At 37.4% G+C, this 15,125-nt stretch overlaps 1 long non-coding RNA gene across 1 annotated transcript; it reads right to left on the minus strand.

Annotated features, from left to right (window-relative positions):
• Positions 1–240: 240 nt before the first annotated feature.
• Positions 241–11,841, minus strand: LOC106019449 (uncharacterized). The gene is made up of 3 exons (XR_001194290.5): positions 11,735–11,841; positions 10,117–10,252; positions 241–8,779 (listed from the first exon to the last, which is right to left on the minus strand). It is a non-coding gene; the product is annotated as an uncharacterized lncRNA (long non-coding RNA).
• Between the last annotated feature and the right edge of the window lie 3,284 nt (positions 11,842–15,125).

Consider the following 15,125-nt stretch of genomic DNA (forward strand, 5'->3'; position numbering starts at 1 on the left):
ATTTTATGTCCTGTATAGATCCAACATAAGAAATAAATTATTTTATATTTTGAGTTCAGTCCTGCAGTCTTTGGTAATCAAAACAATATGTATTAAAGTGAATAAATACAATTACTCTGAAGAAAATGCTTGCATGGGCAAGACGTGATTCATCCGATTACACACGCTCTGAGAAAAAAAGTAAACAAAATAATTGATAATACACAACAAAAAAAGCTTATTGCAGTTACAAGCTTGAAGACCAAATGTTCTTTTCAACAGTATTGCAAAAAGTACCTTGATCTATTATGAACTTCCACCTTAAAAGGAAACTAGAGGTCATTATCTGACTCAGCAGAAAGTATTGTCATGCTGCAGTAAGCAGTCAGCAAAAATGTTCCTATTGTTTTTAAAGTTCCTATGAAATTTCAAATTTTTATTTCTTTTTTTGGAATTTCTTCAGTTTTAATTATGTAGAAAGAGATTATTGAAATTCTGTAACACAAAAGTAATTTGTACTGCTCTTCATTTAAAATAGAAAAAAAAGGTCGACAAAATCTCTGTTTAGTAGCATAACTATGTTACTAAACAGGAAGACTGATGGCTGGTTGTCCCATTACTAAATATTCAGATCTGCAGTGATATTGGCAGAAATAACAAAATTATTGAAGTGAGTTTGTTGTTTGTTTGTTTGTTTGTTTGTTTTTCCCGATGGTTGTTTTTGTGGTTATTGTTTGTTGTTTTTTTTTTTTTTCCAGTCATATTTTTCCATGAGAATCTCCTCTTCCACCTCAGACAGTTAAAATATAAATATCCCTGACATTTTGTATTGCAGTCATCCTTACAACCATTGCAATTTCCCATCAAGGCCCAAAGAAAATCATCAGGGAATCATCAGCTAAACTGTAGCACATCCAGATGATTTTCCCCCCACTTTTATATTTCCACCTGAAATTGAGACAGCCAATGCAGACTACTGAAGTACGCCATTATTTGCAATAATATCATCACATCCTGACATAGTTTCCAAATATGAGGCCCATTTAGTTGTGAGAATGAAAACAAAACATAATTTCCTGAAAGAAATTTTGCCTATGATTCCATTTTTGAATCTCCATGCATATAGAACTGTTGGAAGGGAACTTCAAAGACCAAGTCTAACTGCCTGACCAACTCAGAACTAACCAAAAGTTAAAGCATATTGGTAAGGACATTGTCCAAATGCCCCTTGAACACTGACAGGCATCAACCACCTCTCTAGGAAGACTGTTCCAGTGTTTGACCACTCTCATGGTAAATAAAGTGTTCCTAATGTCCAGTCTGAACCTCCCTCCCCTGATGCAGTTCCCACATACCCTGAAATCAGTTCCCAGGGAGCAGAGACCAGCACTTCCCTCTCCACATGCCCTCCTCAGAAAGTTGCAGCGAGCAATGAGGCTGCCTCTGAGTCTCCTTTTCTCCAGACTGGACAACCCAAGTGTCTTCAGCCTCTCCTCACAGGACATGCCTTCCAGGACTGTTACCAGCTCTGTTGCTATTCTCTGGATGCTTTCAAAGATCTTGTCATCCTTATTATATTATGGAGACTAGAGCTGCACACAATATTCAAGGTGAGGCCGCACCAGCACCAAATACACTGTGAGGATCTCCTTTCTGACTGGCTGGCTGTGCTGTGGTTAATACACTCCAAAATGCAGTTTGTCCCCCTTGTGTGCCAGGGCACGCTGCTGGCTCACATGGAGCCTGCTGCCAACCATCACCTGCAGGACATGACTGTCTCTGTTGGATTCCTCTATTCTTGAGAACAACCCCTCTAAGGGATTGGTTTAGTATGGGGACAATATTACAAGTGAAGTTCAAATTCATTTCTTGAAGGCAAGGAGAAGATTCATACTGTCAGTTTATAATTGCTGCTAGACCTTTTGGGATGTAATTTATTTTACTAAATTTAGACATCTAAACATCATGTGTGTTAGATGGCTAGTCCAATTCACTGCTTAGATTCCTTCTACAAAAACTTCAAAGACAGAGTTATATAGAGTCATTTATAACACATATTTTAAGATGGGAGGAATCAGTTCCTGAAGAAACTTCCCCTTTCCTTTAACTATAGAGAAAGCCCAACTAGCTTTCATGTCATTCTCATATGTCAACAATTTGATACAATTAATACCATTTTGGGCAAAATATGTAGAATCCACAAGTCAAGGTTGAACAGATTTTAGGAGTAAGGAATGTATTATTTTGCCATACCAATGTCAGAAAAATATATTCAGATCTATCCAAGAACTGAAACAAAATATTTGTAATATTTTACAGGATTACAAACTATTGATGTTAAATGAGATCCTTTTAATTCCAGTCAGGATCTCCAATGTAGCTGTTTGAAAACCTCTCAGCCTGTTCTACAGTACAGTTCTAGAATGATCCAGTTTCTAATCACCCATGGATTAAATTATAGTTGCAGGAGAAACCTCAGTTTCATACTTTTTATTTCATTTTATCTTCATTCTATTTGCCTGGCTGGAAACCTTACAGTAAATGCAAGCTCTGTTTTCATTTTATAAATCACTGTAGCTCTCCTGCTGGAGGATAAGAAATGGATTTTTGCATGACAATGTTGAAGCACCTGGGGAAAGGTGTGAAATGTTTTTATCCTGAATGCACAGGTCTGGAGCTGTTCACATCCTTTTTTAATGGTTGAGAGAATATCTTATATCATTTCAAGAACTTGCTATATTGTTTATTTTGGATGGGAGGTTCACTCACATTGTGTTAAAATCATGTTAGTTTATTCAAGGTCATGTATTGTTTTGTTACTTTCACTTCCAATTTATTTAAGTTGCACAAAAAGAAACACACCCAAAATTATGAACAATTTCCAAGAAAACATTAATCAAATTTTGATACTGAACAAAGGATTTGAATAGGGGAAAGAAGGTACTCCAGAGCTAGAGAACTAGAGGAGGATGAAGAAAGCAATAAACAAGCCTGTACATGTTCTAGTTGATAGTAAGGGATATTTTCCTAATAAAAACTGCAATACTGCTGTATTATATGTAGACATAATAATTTAATAAAAGTTAAGACTTCACTTACCCTACCTTTAACAACTGAATATTAAGCTCAACCCAAGATGACAGAGTTCTAGAGTTGACAGAAGGTAAAAGAGAACTACTGTAGCTATTCTGAGAAAAGCAGACTAGATCTGCTATGGGGGTACTTCTTTCATTGACAGTTAAATAACCCCTGACAAATGGCTTAGACTAGACAGACACATTTTACAAGATGTATCCTACCACAAAGCGCAGCCAGGTTACTCATTAAGGAATCCTCTCCAATATTGAATTTCAGGGTCAAGACTGTTTAGGAACCATGATCAAAAACCCCTTATCTGATATATATTGGCACTGGACTGACTGGACTCCAGACATGAGTCTAATTTATTAGACCTGTACCTGAATTTCAGATTTTATGTCCCTTTTCCAGCCTTCAAAGGATCACATTTTTATTTCACTCAGTTACATATAAGAATTCCATTTTTTGTCGATTTCACCATGTCAGATAAAAATTAACTTAGAAGAGACTTTATAACAAATAGTGCATAATTTATAGATAACTGATGCCTAAGAGGTAAAAAAAATAAAAATAAATTTAAAAAAAAAAAATCCTTTAACCTTTCAAAAGAAAGCTAATATGTCACTTTGGGGAAATCAGGTTTAAAAAAAAAAAAAAATTGACTTACCAAAAAATAAGTGAATTTCATTAGATCACTGTATCTCTCATAGGAGATATTGTATGAGTTCAACTTTGGAAACTAGTTTTTCTATTTCAATTGGGATGAAAAGCTTGAATTCTCCTGTATATGAGGAGTAAGTGATGCAAATACTATTGCTCAATGGTTTAAGAAAATAAACTCCACAAAACTTCAAGGCACTCTGTGTGCTGATCTCTACACATTCATTAAAATCCACCTATCGTTCACATAAAACTCCTCAGCAATTTTTGTGTAAACAAAGCAAAACAAAACAAAGACTAAACCTTGACCCTCCATTGATCTAAGATAACTAAAATCCTTCTAAGTGTTAGACCTGGGATAAAGAACTGCAGTTTCAGAGATATCATACAATGCATTGTCAGGAAAAGGCGTGGATAGCTTGCATACGAAATTTCCTGAAAACTATGTTTACAAGGAATTTGCTTTGTTATAAAGCTTTTAAATCCATCCTACTTCATATTAAACACTGTTCTTTTGAAAGCGTACATCTTCCAATGTTTTTGCTTCCTACAACAAAACATAGTGTACAGTTTTACCTCAAGTGTTTCTTTTCTAAATAGAACTTAAGGGTGTATAAAAATCCGCATTGCTATTCACAGATGGGAAAATATCATCTATTAATTATTATAGCATCTGTTTTTATACTGAACTCTGTTACAGGAAATAGAGACCACAAGTGACCCAATAAAGCTGGTGATAAAAAATATAAATAACATCTTTGCTTTCTTGCTATTGTGTTGGCTTTTCTGCAGTTGTGGTCACTGTGTGTGACAACATAACTCACACAGTCTTCTGCAGAAAGACAAGGGAGGAGATCTGTGCGTTTATGTGCAAGTTACAGGAGAAAGAACCTGCTAGGGTCAATCTGAAAATTAATTCTACAGAGCTACTTCATCAGCTGTTTTTGATAAACAGCTAGTACACAAATAGTGTTCAGTTATAGTATAACGATGTATATAGTGTTCAGTTATGTATAACGATGGATTTGACTAAAAATTCATATCTCTACTGACAGATGCTGTATTTTAATAGCAAAGCTTTCTCAAATTGAAATGTGATTTTAAAATAACACTCATGCTGTTGAAAAGTTATCCCATTCTTTTAATTCTAAATTTTCTCTTGCACTTTTTGACTTTACAGTGTTTTGCCCCCTATTTCAAAATGAAAAAAAATAAAATCAATAGATAATAATAGAAAAAAAAAGTATCATATATAGCCTAATGACTGTGATTTCAAAATGGCATCTTAAAAATGCTATTAGATGGATTTAAGCAATCAAAGCATCTGATTTTTCTTTGTAGAGAGAAAAGTAGGTCAATATCTCTTCAAAATTTCATAATAAATTTTACCTTCCAAAACAAAGTCTGGGGAGTACACCGTTTCCCACAGCATTCTCCTCAAGAAACTGGCTGCTCTGGACTTGGACTGGCGCATGCTTCATTGGGTTAGAAACTGGCTGGATAGCTGGGCCCAAAGAGTTGTGGTGAATGAAGTCAAGTCCAGTTGGAGACCAGTCACTAGTGGCGTCCCCCAGGGCTCGGTGCTGGGGCCGGTCCTCTTTAATATCTTCATCAATGATCTGGACGAGGGCATTGAGTGCACCCTCAGGAAGTTTGCAGATGACACCAAGTTAGGTGCGTGTGTCGATCTGCTCGAGGGTAGGAAAGCTCTGCAGGAGGATCTGGATAGGCTGCACCGATGGGCTGAGGTCAACTGCATGAAGTTCAACAAGGCCAAGTGCCGGGTCCTGCACCTGGGGCGCAATAACCCCAAGCAGAGCTACAGGCTGGGAGATGAGTGGTTGGAGAGCTGCCAGGCAGAGAAGGACCTGGGAGTGATGGTGGACAGTCAGCTGAATATGAGCCAGCAGTGTGCTCAGATGGCCAAGAAGGCCAACGGCATCCTGGCTTGTATCAGAAACAGTGACCAGCAGGGCTAGGGAGGTGATCGTGCCCCTGTACTTGGCTATGGTGAGGCCGCACCTCAAGTACTGTGTTCAGTTTTGGGCCCGTCGCTACAAGAAGGACATCGAGGTGCTTGAGCGGGTCCAGAGAAGGGCAACGAAGCTGGTGAGGGGCCTGGAGAACAAGTCCTACGAGGAGCGGCTGAAGGAGCCGGGCTTGTTCAGCCTGGAGAAGAGGAGGCTCAGGGGCAACCTTATTGCTCTCTACAGATACCTTCAAGGAGGCTGTAGAGAGGTGGGGGTTGGCCTGTTCTCCCACGTGCCTGGTGACAGGACGAGGGGGAATGGGCTTAAGTTGCGCCAGGGGAGTTTTAGGTTAGATGTTAGGAAGAACTTCTTTACCGAAAGGGTTGTTAGACACTGGAACAGGCTGCCCAGGGAGGTGGTGGAGTCACCATCCCTGGAAGTCTTCAAAAGACGTTTAGATGTAGAGCTTAGGGATATGGTTTAGTGGGGACTGTTAGCGTTAGGTCAGAGGTTGGACTCGATGATCTTGAGGTCTCTTCCAACCTAGAAATTCTGTGATTCTGTGATTCTGTGAGTAGGAACACCTCTTTTCATTAGTCTACTAAAAAGTTTGGTAACTTTGAACAGGTATATGTGATCTGTCATTTCCCAAATATTGCCACAAAATTTCAGCAAATTTACCTCAAGTTTCAGTCTTTTACTAGCTTTCTTGTAAAGGGCACAAATTTTTTCCACTTTCAATATCTAACTGAAAGTTATTTAAGACCAAAAAAGTTGTTGTGTTGGTCTTTTTGTTTGATTGTTTGGTTGGTTTGCATTAAAATTTTAAATACAAATGAGGTGAATGGAATTAGTTGAAACTAAGTGCTAGGTTTAAACATTACTGTGGAAAATGACAAATACGTGATCAAACTGATAACTGACAACATAATTGCACAAACAATTCTGGAAGAGAGAACAAATTCTGAAAATACAAAACTATAAAAAATAAATACATATTTAATTGTCTGAAAACACTATTTACTTGACAAAATGTGGTCACCACAGTTATTCAGTTATTATCTTTTCTTCGTCTATCTTACAGCAAGTGGACTTTCTTCTCCCTTCCTAATTATGGTGATAAATCTTCTTTTGTCATCAACATATGTAGCAAATGTTGGTAACTACTATAGATAGCTATCACATTTTAGCTTTGACTCATCTCTTTGAAAATGCCCACTGGCATTCTTTGAATAAATAATGTTGGAAGAGGTTTCTCTTTTTTCACAATTATTTGAAAAACAAAAACTCCATATATCTGTTATATGGGCTTTAATGTAATAGAAAGATTGTCTCCCTACCAATGAACACATAATCGAAGTTTGGTTGTTACATCCATTGTGTGGGTGGAAAATTAGAAATATAAAAACAATTGTTAATCTTAGCTACCTTCCATATAGTGTATATGTCCCTTTCAGAGCACACTTTTACATTCTGTTGATATTGAAGTTATCAAAATATTTGTCATGATTTTTTCTAAATTAAGGATTCCATTCCCAGGCTGTAATCAACTCTTCAGTTTGTATGTCTACAGTGTCTACTTCTACATCATAGCTATCCACCAAAGAACCTTATAGACAAAAGAGAGAAAAAGAGGTTTTCAGATGAGTTAGCTAATTTCTTTTAGACCTCTTACAAGATGGCAACTTTCACACACTCGGAAAGCCTGTTTATCTTCACTGATTATAAAGAAAGCTTAAAGTGACTAGTTCAGGTAGAGCTATCCACATTCACTCAGATAAATTTTATTATCTAGTTCGCCTGCAGGAAAAGGCAGCCAGTTTTCATAAAGCACTAATAAGTTTTAACAAGTGACATCTACCAATGTAAAGTATATACTTCTGTGTTGCTGTATTTTCTTTCTTCAGGTAGAACAGTTTCAGCTTTGCTCTTACAACAACCTTAATTCCTAAGTAACCTTTATAATCTAAATTACCAATAAATAAATAAAACCTTCTAAAATGGAATTTACTGACACTAAGAAGAATCCTGTCTGTTGGACTATGGAAATGTTTAGACTCCATCATTTAGGAATTCATTTTGTGAGACATGAGACAAGAAAATTTACAGAATTATTTAATGTTGCATGCATGTCTACTAATCTATTTCCTCAGCTGCTTTAATAGGATTATTTTACATGTGGAACTCTGATAAACATTAATGCAGGTTAAGTTAATGTTTACGTCTGTGGCGTTGGGGATTTTTTTTTTAGTAGTAGCCTGTTTATACTGAGAAGAGAAAATAGTTTGTTAGCAGGAAACTAGGTTGAGTTCATAATAAACACAGGACTAATGATGTTACTATTTATAGCTTAACCCTTTACATCCTCCCATGTACGATTCATAGAATCATAGAATCATAGAATATCCTGAGTTGGAAGGGACCCTTAAGGATCATCAAGTCCAACTCTTGACACCGCACAGATTATACTGCTTTGTCCTATTCTTCACTGAACTCCTTATACTTTGAAGATATCACAAAATTTACCCCTTAATCCCCCTCATTTTCCCTCTTGAAGTCCCCCAAACCTGTTAAAACCTTATCAGCTTATACTTGTGCACAAAAATATAGTTGTAATTTCTTATATTTCATTAAACGTCCTAAAAATAGTCAATACATAGTCATGACTGACTTCGGTTGTTAATGGCATGAAACTTGTTGATATTGCTTGTGGACTGGTTGCAATATTTTTATGTGAAAAGAAGATGCATCTTAACAAGAACACATCATGCCCAGTTATGCTTTCGAGCACATATTTCCTCTTCCAAATTAGCTTATGTTTCTCTTCTGGTGACCATGAAAAAGTTAAAAAATAATGCCAAGTGAAGCTTAGATCTTCATATGAACTTAGATTAATGCTATTGGTAATGTTCACTGCAATTATTTTAATAAATGGGTATAAGTGGGTATAAGTGGGTATACTATACAACATAGTATCTTTTCAGTCCTTTTCTTTTTTTTCAGGACGGGGAGGGCAAGTGGGGTTGTCCCTAACTAGTCCTTCAAACCTGTATTGACTCAAAGGAGTTGAAGCCCCATCTGAAATTTTTCATCTGTGTTGGAGGGAAAAACAAAACAAAACAAAACAAAAATGGTTAATGGGTTGAATGGGTTGAATAAATCTAAATAAATTTAAAAAAAAATGTCTATTAAACAAGCAAGATTGTATTTTGACTAGTACTACATAAATATACTTCAGTAAACAGTATATTAAACCAGAACTCTGTGCTCTTCAGTAGGTCAGACTCAACCATCACAATAACACCCTTGGCCTTAAAATCTGTTCTGACTGAAAAAAATTTTGGCCATCCCAATGGAAATACTATTCCTCCACTGTAACAGATTTTCTTATGCATTTTGCAGGCCTAAATTTTTGGAGAAAGTCAATGTAACATAATGAAACGCAAGCAATAAATACATGTAATTTATGTAATAAAAAATAACTGCATCTCAGGTCTGCAAAGACAAGTGGTATGCAAAATATCAAATAAAACTAATGGAATACCTCGGGTTATTAGAAAATTATATTCTATGTTGGATTTTGATTACTTAAATAAAGTAAAAAAATCATCATTTCTCTGAACATATAAGGTGTTTTTTTTCACCAAAGTAGTCTCAATACTCAAACAGTAATCTCAAATAAAGAGAACCAAGTAGTATTAAAAAATGTTAATGAGTGTGATATAAAGATAATGCATCATGAAGGGTTAAACAAATTATAATAAGTCTGTTTTACGATATAATATTATCATTACATAATATTATCATTACTTGTTTCACTATATAACATATAATTTTACTACTTAATTTTAATGCTACTAAATATGTAAATTTACTAGCAACTTGAAACACAAAACATTCCCTTACTACTTTTCATGAGACACTTCCTTACCAATTTTCCTATCAAACTTTGCACGTAGATAAATTTTGGAAAAGTCAGTACCAGTAAAAAAAACAACCAGACCAGGTTCAGAATGTTCTTGACATTCATTCTCAAATCTTTATTGGTTCACATACAAACATATCCTGATACCATCTTCAAAATTTAAATGAGCAAATCGGGTTTCAGTAGTTAGAAAGGTTTGAATTTGCTCAGTTTATTTAGAAAATCTTACTATGTACCTACGCTGTTACTATGCACTTAGCGGCATAACTTTCTTGATATTTTCCATAGAGCTAATAACAGTATAAAAAATTGGTCTCCGATTCAAGTTGCTTTCTCTTTCAATTTGAGAAGCTTGTTTTTTGTGCCTTGAAACCCTGTGACTTCTCAAGGCCCTCTTCTCCACAGCTTTGCTCCTTCCCACGTGAAATACACAATGCTGATTGAGTGTCATAATCACTACTATGAATCTTGTTGCCATAGCTACAACTAAGATGGCTGTCTTACCTTTAAGTATTGTGTCTACAAGGCACAGCAGTGTAGTGATCACTGTGGTCTAAATTCCCCTCTTTCTGCACACCTTTCTTTATTCTGCTACTTAGGAGAGTCTTCATGCTGCTCTGAGTGCTAGCTGGATACACAGCTTGAACAAACCAATATAACAAGTTTAAATATAACTGTAAAACTAGATGTAAAATAATTCCAAGTGTATATCCAAGAATGTTTGTAGCACAGACAGTGTAATCTACTCAGATGTATGTAAAGAAAAAAAAAAAAAAAAGAGAGAGAGAGAGAGAGAGAGAGAGATTATTATCCCATGTACTTTGTTTTTGTTCAATTCACTGCTCAGTTATCTTCCTCCACAAAATCAAGGTATACTCTGGCTTGGACAGGTACATTCTTTGATGGGTTAAAAACTGGTTGGATGGCTGGACCCAGAGAGTGGTAGTGAACAGAGTGAAATCCAGCTCACCAACAGAGTGAAACACCAGTCACCAGTGGTGTTCCCCAGGGATTGGTGTTGCAGCCCATCCTCTTTAATATCTTTATTGTTGATTTGGATGAGGGAATTGAGTGCACCCTCAGTAAATTTGCAGACAACACGAAGGTGAGGGGAAGTATCTGTCTGCTGGAGGGTAGGAAGGCCCTGCAGAAGGACCGTGACAAGATGGATCAATGGGCAGATGCTAACGGGAGGAGGTTCAACATGGATAAGTGCCAGGTCCTGCACTTTTGTCACAGCAATCCCATGCAATGCTACAGGCTTGGGGCAGAGTAGCTAGAAAGCTGTGCAGAGGAAAAGGAACAGGGGGTGCTGACTGATGTTCACCTGAACATGAGCTAGCAATGTGCCCAGGGAGCCAAGAAGGGCAACGGCATCCTGGCTTGTACCAGGAATAGTGTAGCCAGCAGAGTGATCATCCACCTGTACTCAGCTCTGGTGAGACTGCACCTTGAGTACTGTGTTCAGTTTTGGGCCCCTCACTACAAAAAGGACATCGAGGCCCTAGAGCATGTCCAGAGAAGGGCAATGAAGTTGGTGAAGGGCCTGGAATACAAGTCCTATGAGGAACAGCTGAGGGAACTGGGGTTGTTTAGTCTGGAGAAGAGGAGGCTCAGGGGAGACCTTACTGCTCTCTACAGTGGCCTGAAAGGAAGGTGTGGGGAGCTGGGTGTCAGCCTCTTCTCACAGGTAACTAGTGATAGGACTAGGAGGAATGGCCTCAAATTGCTCCAGGGGAGGCTCAGGTTGGAAATTAGAAGACATTTCTTCTCAGAAAGAGTAGTCAGGCATTGGAACGGGTTTCCCAGGGAAGTTGTGTAGTCACCGTCCCTGGGGATGTTTAAGGAAAGGTTGGACGTGGTACCTAGGGACATTGTTGATTGGGTGACATTGTTGGTAGGGGGATGGTTGGACCAGATGACCTTGAAAGTCTTTTCCAACCTTAATGATTCTATCATTCTATGAAATAAAACCTTTCAGGCAGGCCAGCTTGGTACTGCCACAGACATCATTTTCCTCATTGGTACAGTCTTATCTAGCAGCCTACCTTGGATCTATACACACCAGTATAAATGTCATGCAAGAAATGATAAACCTACAAACTGGAATAAATGGTCTTACCTTGTCAGAAGAATAATCCAGAGCCTAGAAACTAGGTCTGGATCTACAAAATACATCTCCTGGAGCTTCCTGATGGCTGGCCCCAAATCGGCTTAAAAAGTGGGCTGCAAAATCAAGTGGATAATCTGTTTTGCACCTTTCCCAGGGGAAAAAAAAAATTATACATATATATATATATATATATATATATATATATATGTGTGTGTGTGTGTATGTGTATCACCTTCAAAATATTTCAAAATCTCAGCAAAAAAATAGCAGAAGTATTCTACTTCTGGCTCTGAGCTATTTTCAATTAGCCATAGATAAAAGTCGTAATTATTTAGATGTGAACTGTGGCAAGAGTTTCATAGAAGAAATACAATTTTGATGTCTGTGATATATGTATTCCTTGCTGGCTGCATAAAATCTTTTCAGAAAGGGCCATGAGCCTCTGAAAAGGATAGGAAATGGGAATGAGAACAAACATGGTCAAGGGTATAACCATTCGTGTTACTTGAACAAGACAATTCATGAAAACAAATTATTTTCTTCCAGCAGTCACGATTAAACTCTGTCCTGGAGACACAAAACCTTATGTTAGAGCCTGGAAGGCTTCTAAAAGAGCTGAAGATCCCAGGCAGAGGGATATATGTTAGGTGCACAGGTATTTGACAATGGTGCCAGACTGAGTTAATCAAGAAGCTGCAACCTCCTCTGGCCAAGGTCAAAAAAAAAATAGTTTGGCTTCAGAGTGTGGGGAGCAATGTTCTCCTGAATTGCTCTACAGGGAGTTATTTGGATTGCTGAGCTAGCTTTAAGCCCCTACGCAGAGTGCTGACCTGAACTAAGGTCTTGGCTTTGAGCCCAGCCCCACTGGCGAAACAAGATTTCCATAGACAGTAAGCACAAATTAATCCAGGCATAACACTCATATCCACTGACTCACCAATAAACACGCTGTTATTAATATAATTAATTCTGCCTCTGGCAGTTATTTTAGCTATTTTAACCACCCTATTGTGGTCACTCAAGCTTTGGACTCAGCTATATTCTAATAAACCATCTCTGATGAAGGTAACACAGTTTCTTTAAATAGAAAACATATGACATTGTCTGGAGAAACTGATTTGTCTGTGCTTTTTACACTGGGGAGTATCTTGAAGATGAAGAGAAATTGTCTTGAGGCCCGACAAATGTGTAGAAAATAACTCTTTTGTCTTCCACCTACTTACAAAAAACAGATCACTCTGGAGATGCTTCTATTAATTCTCTAACATTTGAGTCAACATTATACTACAACAGAACAGTGCACATCTTTCCACAGAGTTCCTGCTTTATGACATTGGTAACCATCAGTTTTTAAAATTTCAAGAGAGAACTTTCTCCTTGACTTCTGAATTTCAAGTACTGATCTCTAAAACCTGTTACAATTTCCTGCCACCTAAATGAGATATCTCCATCTTCTTTTTTTTTTTTTCCTTCCGATTACTTTTACAACAAATAGAAAATATTTTAAGACATCATATGAATGGCATAATGATGATAGATATATAGTGTAACTTCTATTAATTTATTGCTCTGTTGCTTTAAATCACAGAATCAGAAAATATCCCATGTTGGAATGGACCCACAAAGACCATTGAGTCCGACTCCTGGGTCCAGCTCCTGGGTAAATTAGAAAGGAAAATAATGCAGAATGAGGAAGTTTGTTTTGTTTCATAGAATATGAGTTTTGAGACTAACAAACAGCTACCGATCGCAAACTCATCAGAACAGAATTTCCATTGTGACCATATACTTTAAACAATTTCTAGTTAAGTGTTGAAGTTATATTTGCTACACCTAATTATCATTTTACAGAAATTGAACATAGCTGCTTACTTTTGTATCAGGAAAGATTGCTATCATGTGATTAAAATATTGTAAATATTGACCTAAAGATTCTTCTTTCAACTCTTGCATGAACCTGTAGATACCAACTCTGACTGAGCACTAACCTGCTTGAGTCTGTAAGGTTCTCCAGATATTTAGGATTTTGTCTTTGCATGGCTAGAACTATGCTTCCAAAGCAATTTGGTATCTAGATCAGACCTCCAGATCACACACTCTTCTCCTCAGTTTTCCTAAAGAGTCAGTTCCTATTGACATGCTCAGAGTATCCTTAGCACAAAATGACTGAATTAGTCTCCTCGAACTATGCAGTTGCAGCCACTTCTTTGAAGGCATGGCCAAAAGAAGAGACTGCATCCACTTCTTCTATAACGGGCTAATGTTTATAGCATTCATTGGGAAACATGAATTCCCTTCCTTTCACGGATTCACAACCTCATTTTGCACCCCAAGGAAAATGTCCCAGTTTTGAGTCCTTTGGCAAGATGTATCTAAGTTGTTTTTGTAGTGATGAGAAAGTCCTCACCTCTGGTTCCTTCTCCCAGGACCATATGCATTCTACATGATGCTCAGGACACTCCTATCTGGGTGAATTAACTTACACTGACTGAGTAGATCTGGACCATCAGAACAAAAACACAATGTCCTGGAATATCTGCATTTTACTCTTCTTACAGGGCATATATATCTGCATATACTTACCATATACACTTAAGCAGATCACATCTCATGACTTAAAAAGCTATGTAACTCAGTCTGTGATACCTAGGCCTACTGGGGTATCCTCCAGAGTTACAGAGCTCTTGATGATCTCTAAAGGACCCTTCCAACTGAACTGCTCTATTCTATGCTTCTGCTACCGCTCGCTGGCCTGAAGAAGACATAGCTATTCAGTACAAGCATTAGTTCCAACTACAAGCATTAGTTCCAACATAAACCTGCAGCCAAGTAGGCAAAAGCCTACTGGTTATGATGTAATTCTGGGAGACTGGAGATACAGTTTTAAAAGTCTTTCTACCAGAGATGGAACACCAATTTATAATTCTGAATTTGAAGAGGCTGGGCACCTTCTAATCTGCTAACAAAATAATATGTATTACCTCCTTGGTCAGCAGTCCACTGTTTCTATATAACTCAGAAGAAAGTATCAGACTCTGGCCTGGAGGTGGCTAGAGATGCTTATTTGTCTGTGTCATGCTTCAAAAAGATGTGGGATTTCAGACTTGACATCCCATGTTCTTGACATTATCTTACTTCTGGAAAACCCAATTTGGTTAATAAGACCCAGTATAGGCTTCTGTATGAAACCTAGGATTGTGTCTTACCAGAATGACTTAACCATCAAGATAAAAACATCACGGGGTTTCAGATGACAAAAATTAAAAAAGTATTCACAGGGAAGGGCAAGTGGAATAGTGTGATTTAGGTTACAGGTTTCAGTAGTTAAAAATTATTGTAATAGCTTTGAAACAAAGAGTTATAACAATCTACAGGAACTGGAATCCCCACAGACACCTGG

Source organism: Anas platyrhynchos, chromosome Z (genome assembly GCF_047663525.1).
Source record: "Anas platyrhynchos isolate ZD024472 breed Pekin duck chromosome Z, IASCAAS_PekinDuck_T2T, whole genome shotgun sequence".
Classification (NCBI taxonomy): Eukaryota; Metazoa; Chordata; class Aves; order Anseriformes; family Anatidae; genus Anas; species Anas platyrhynchos.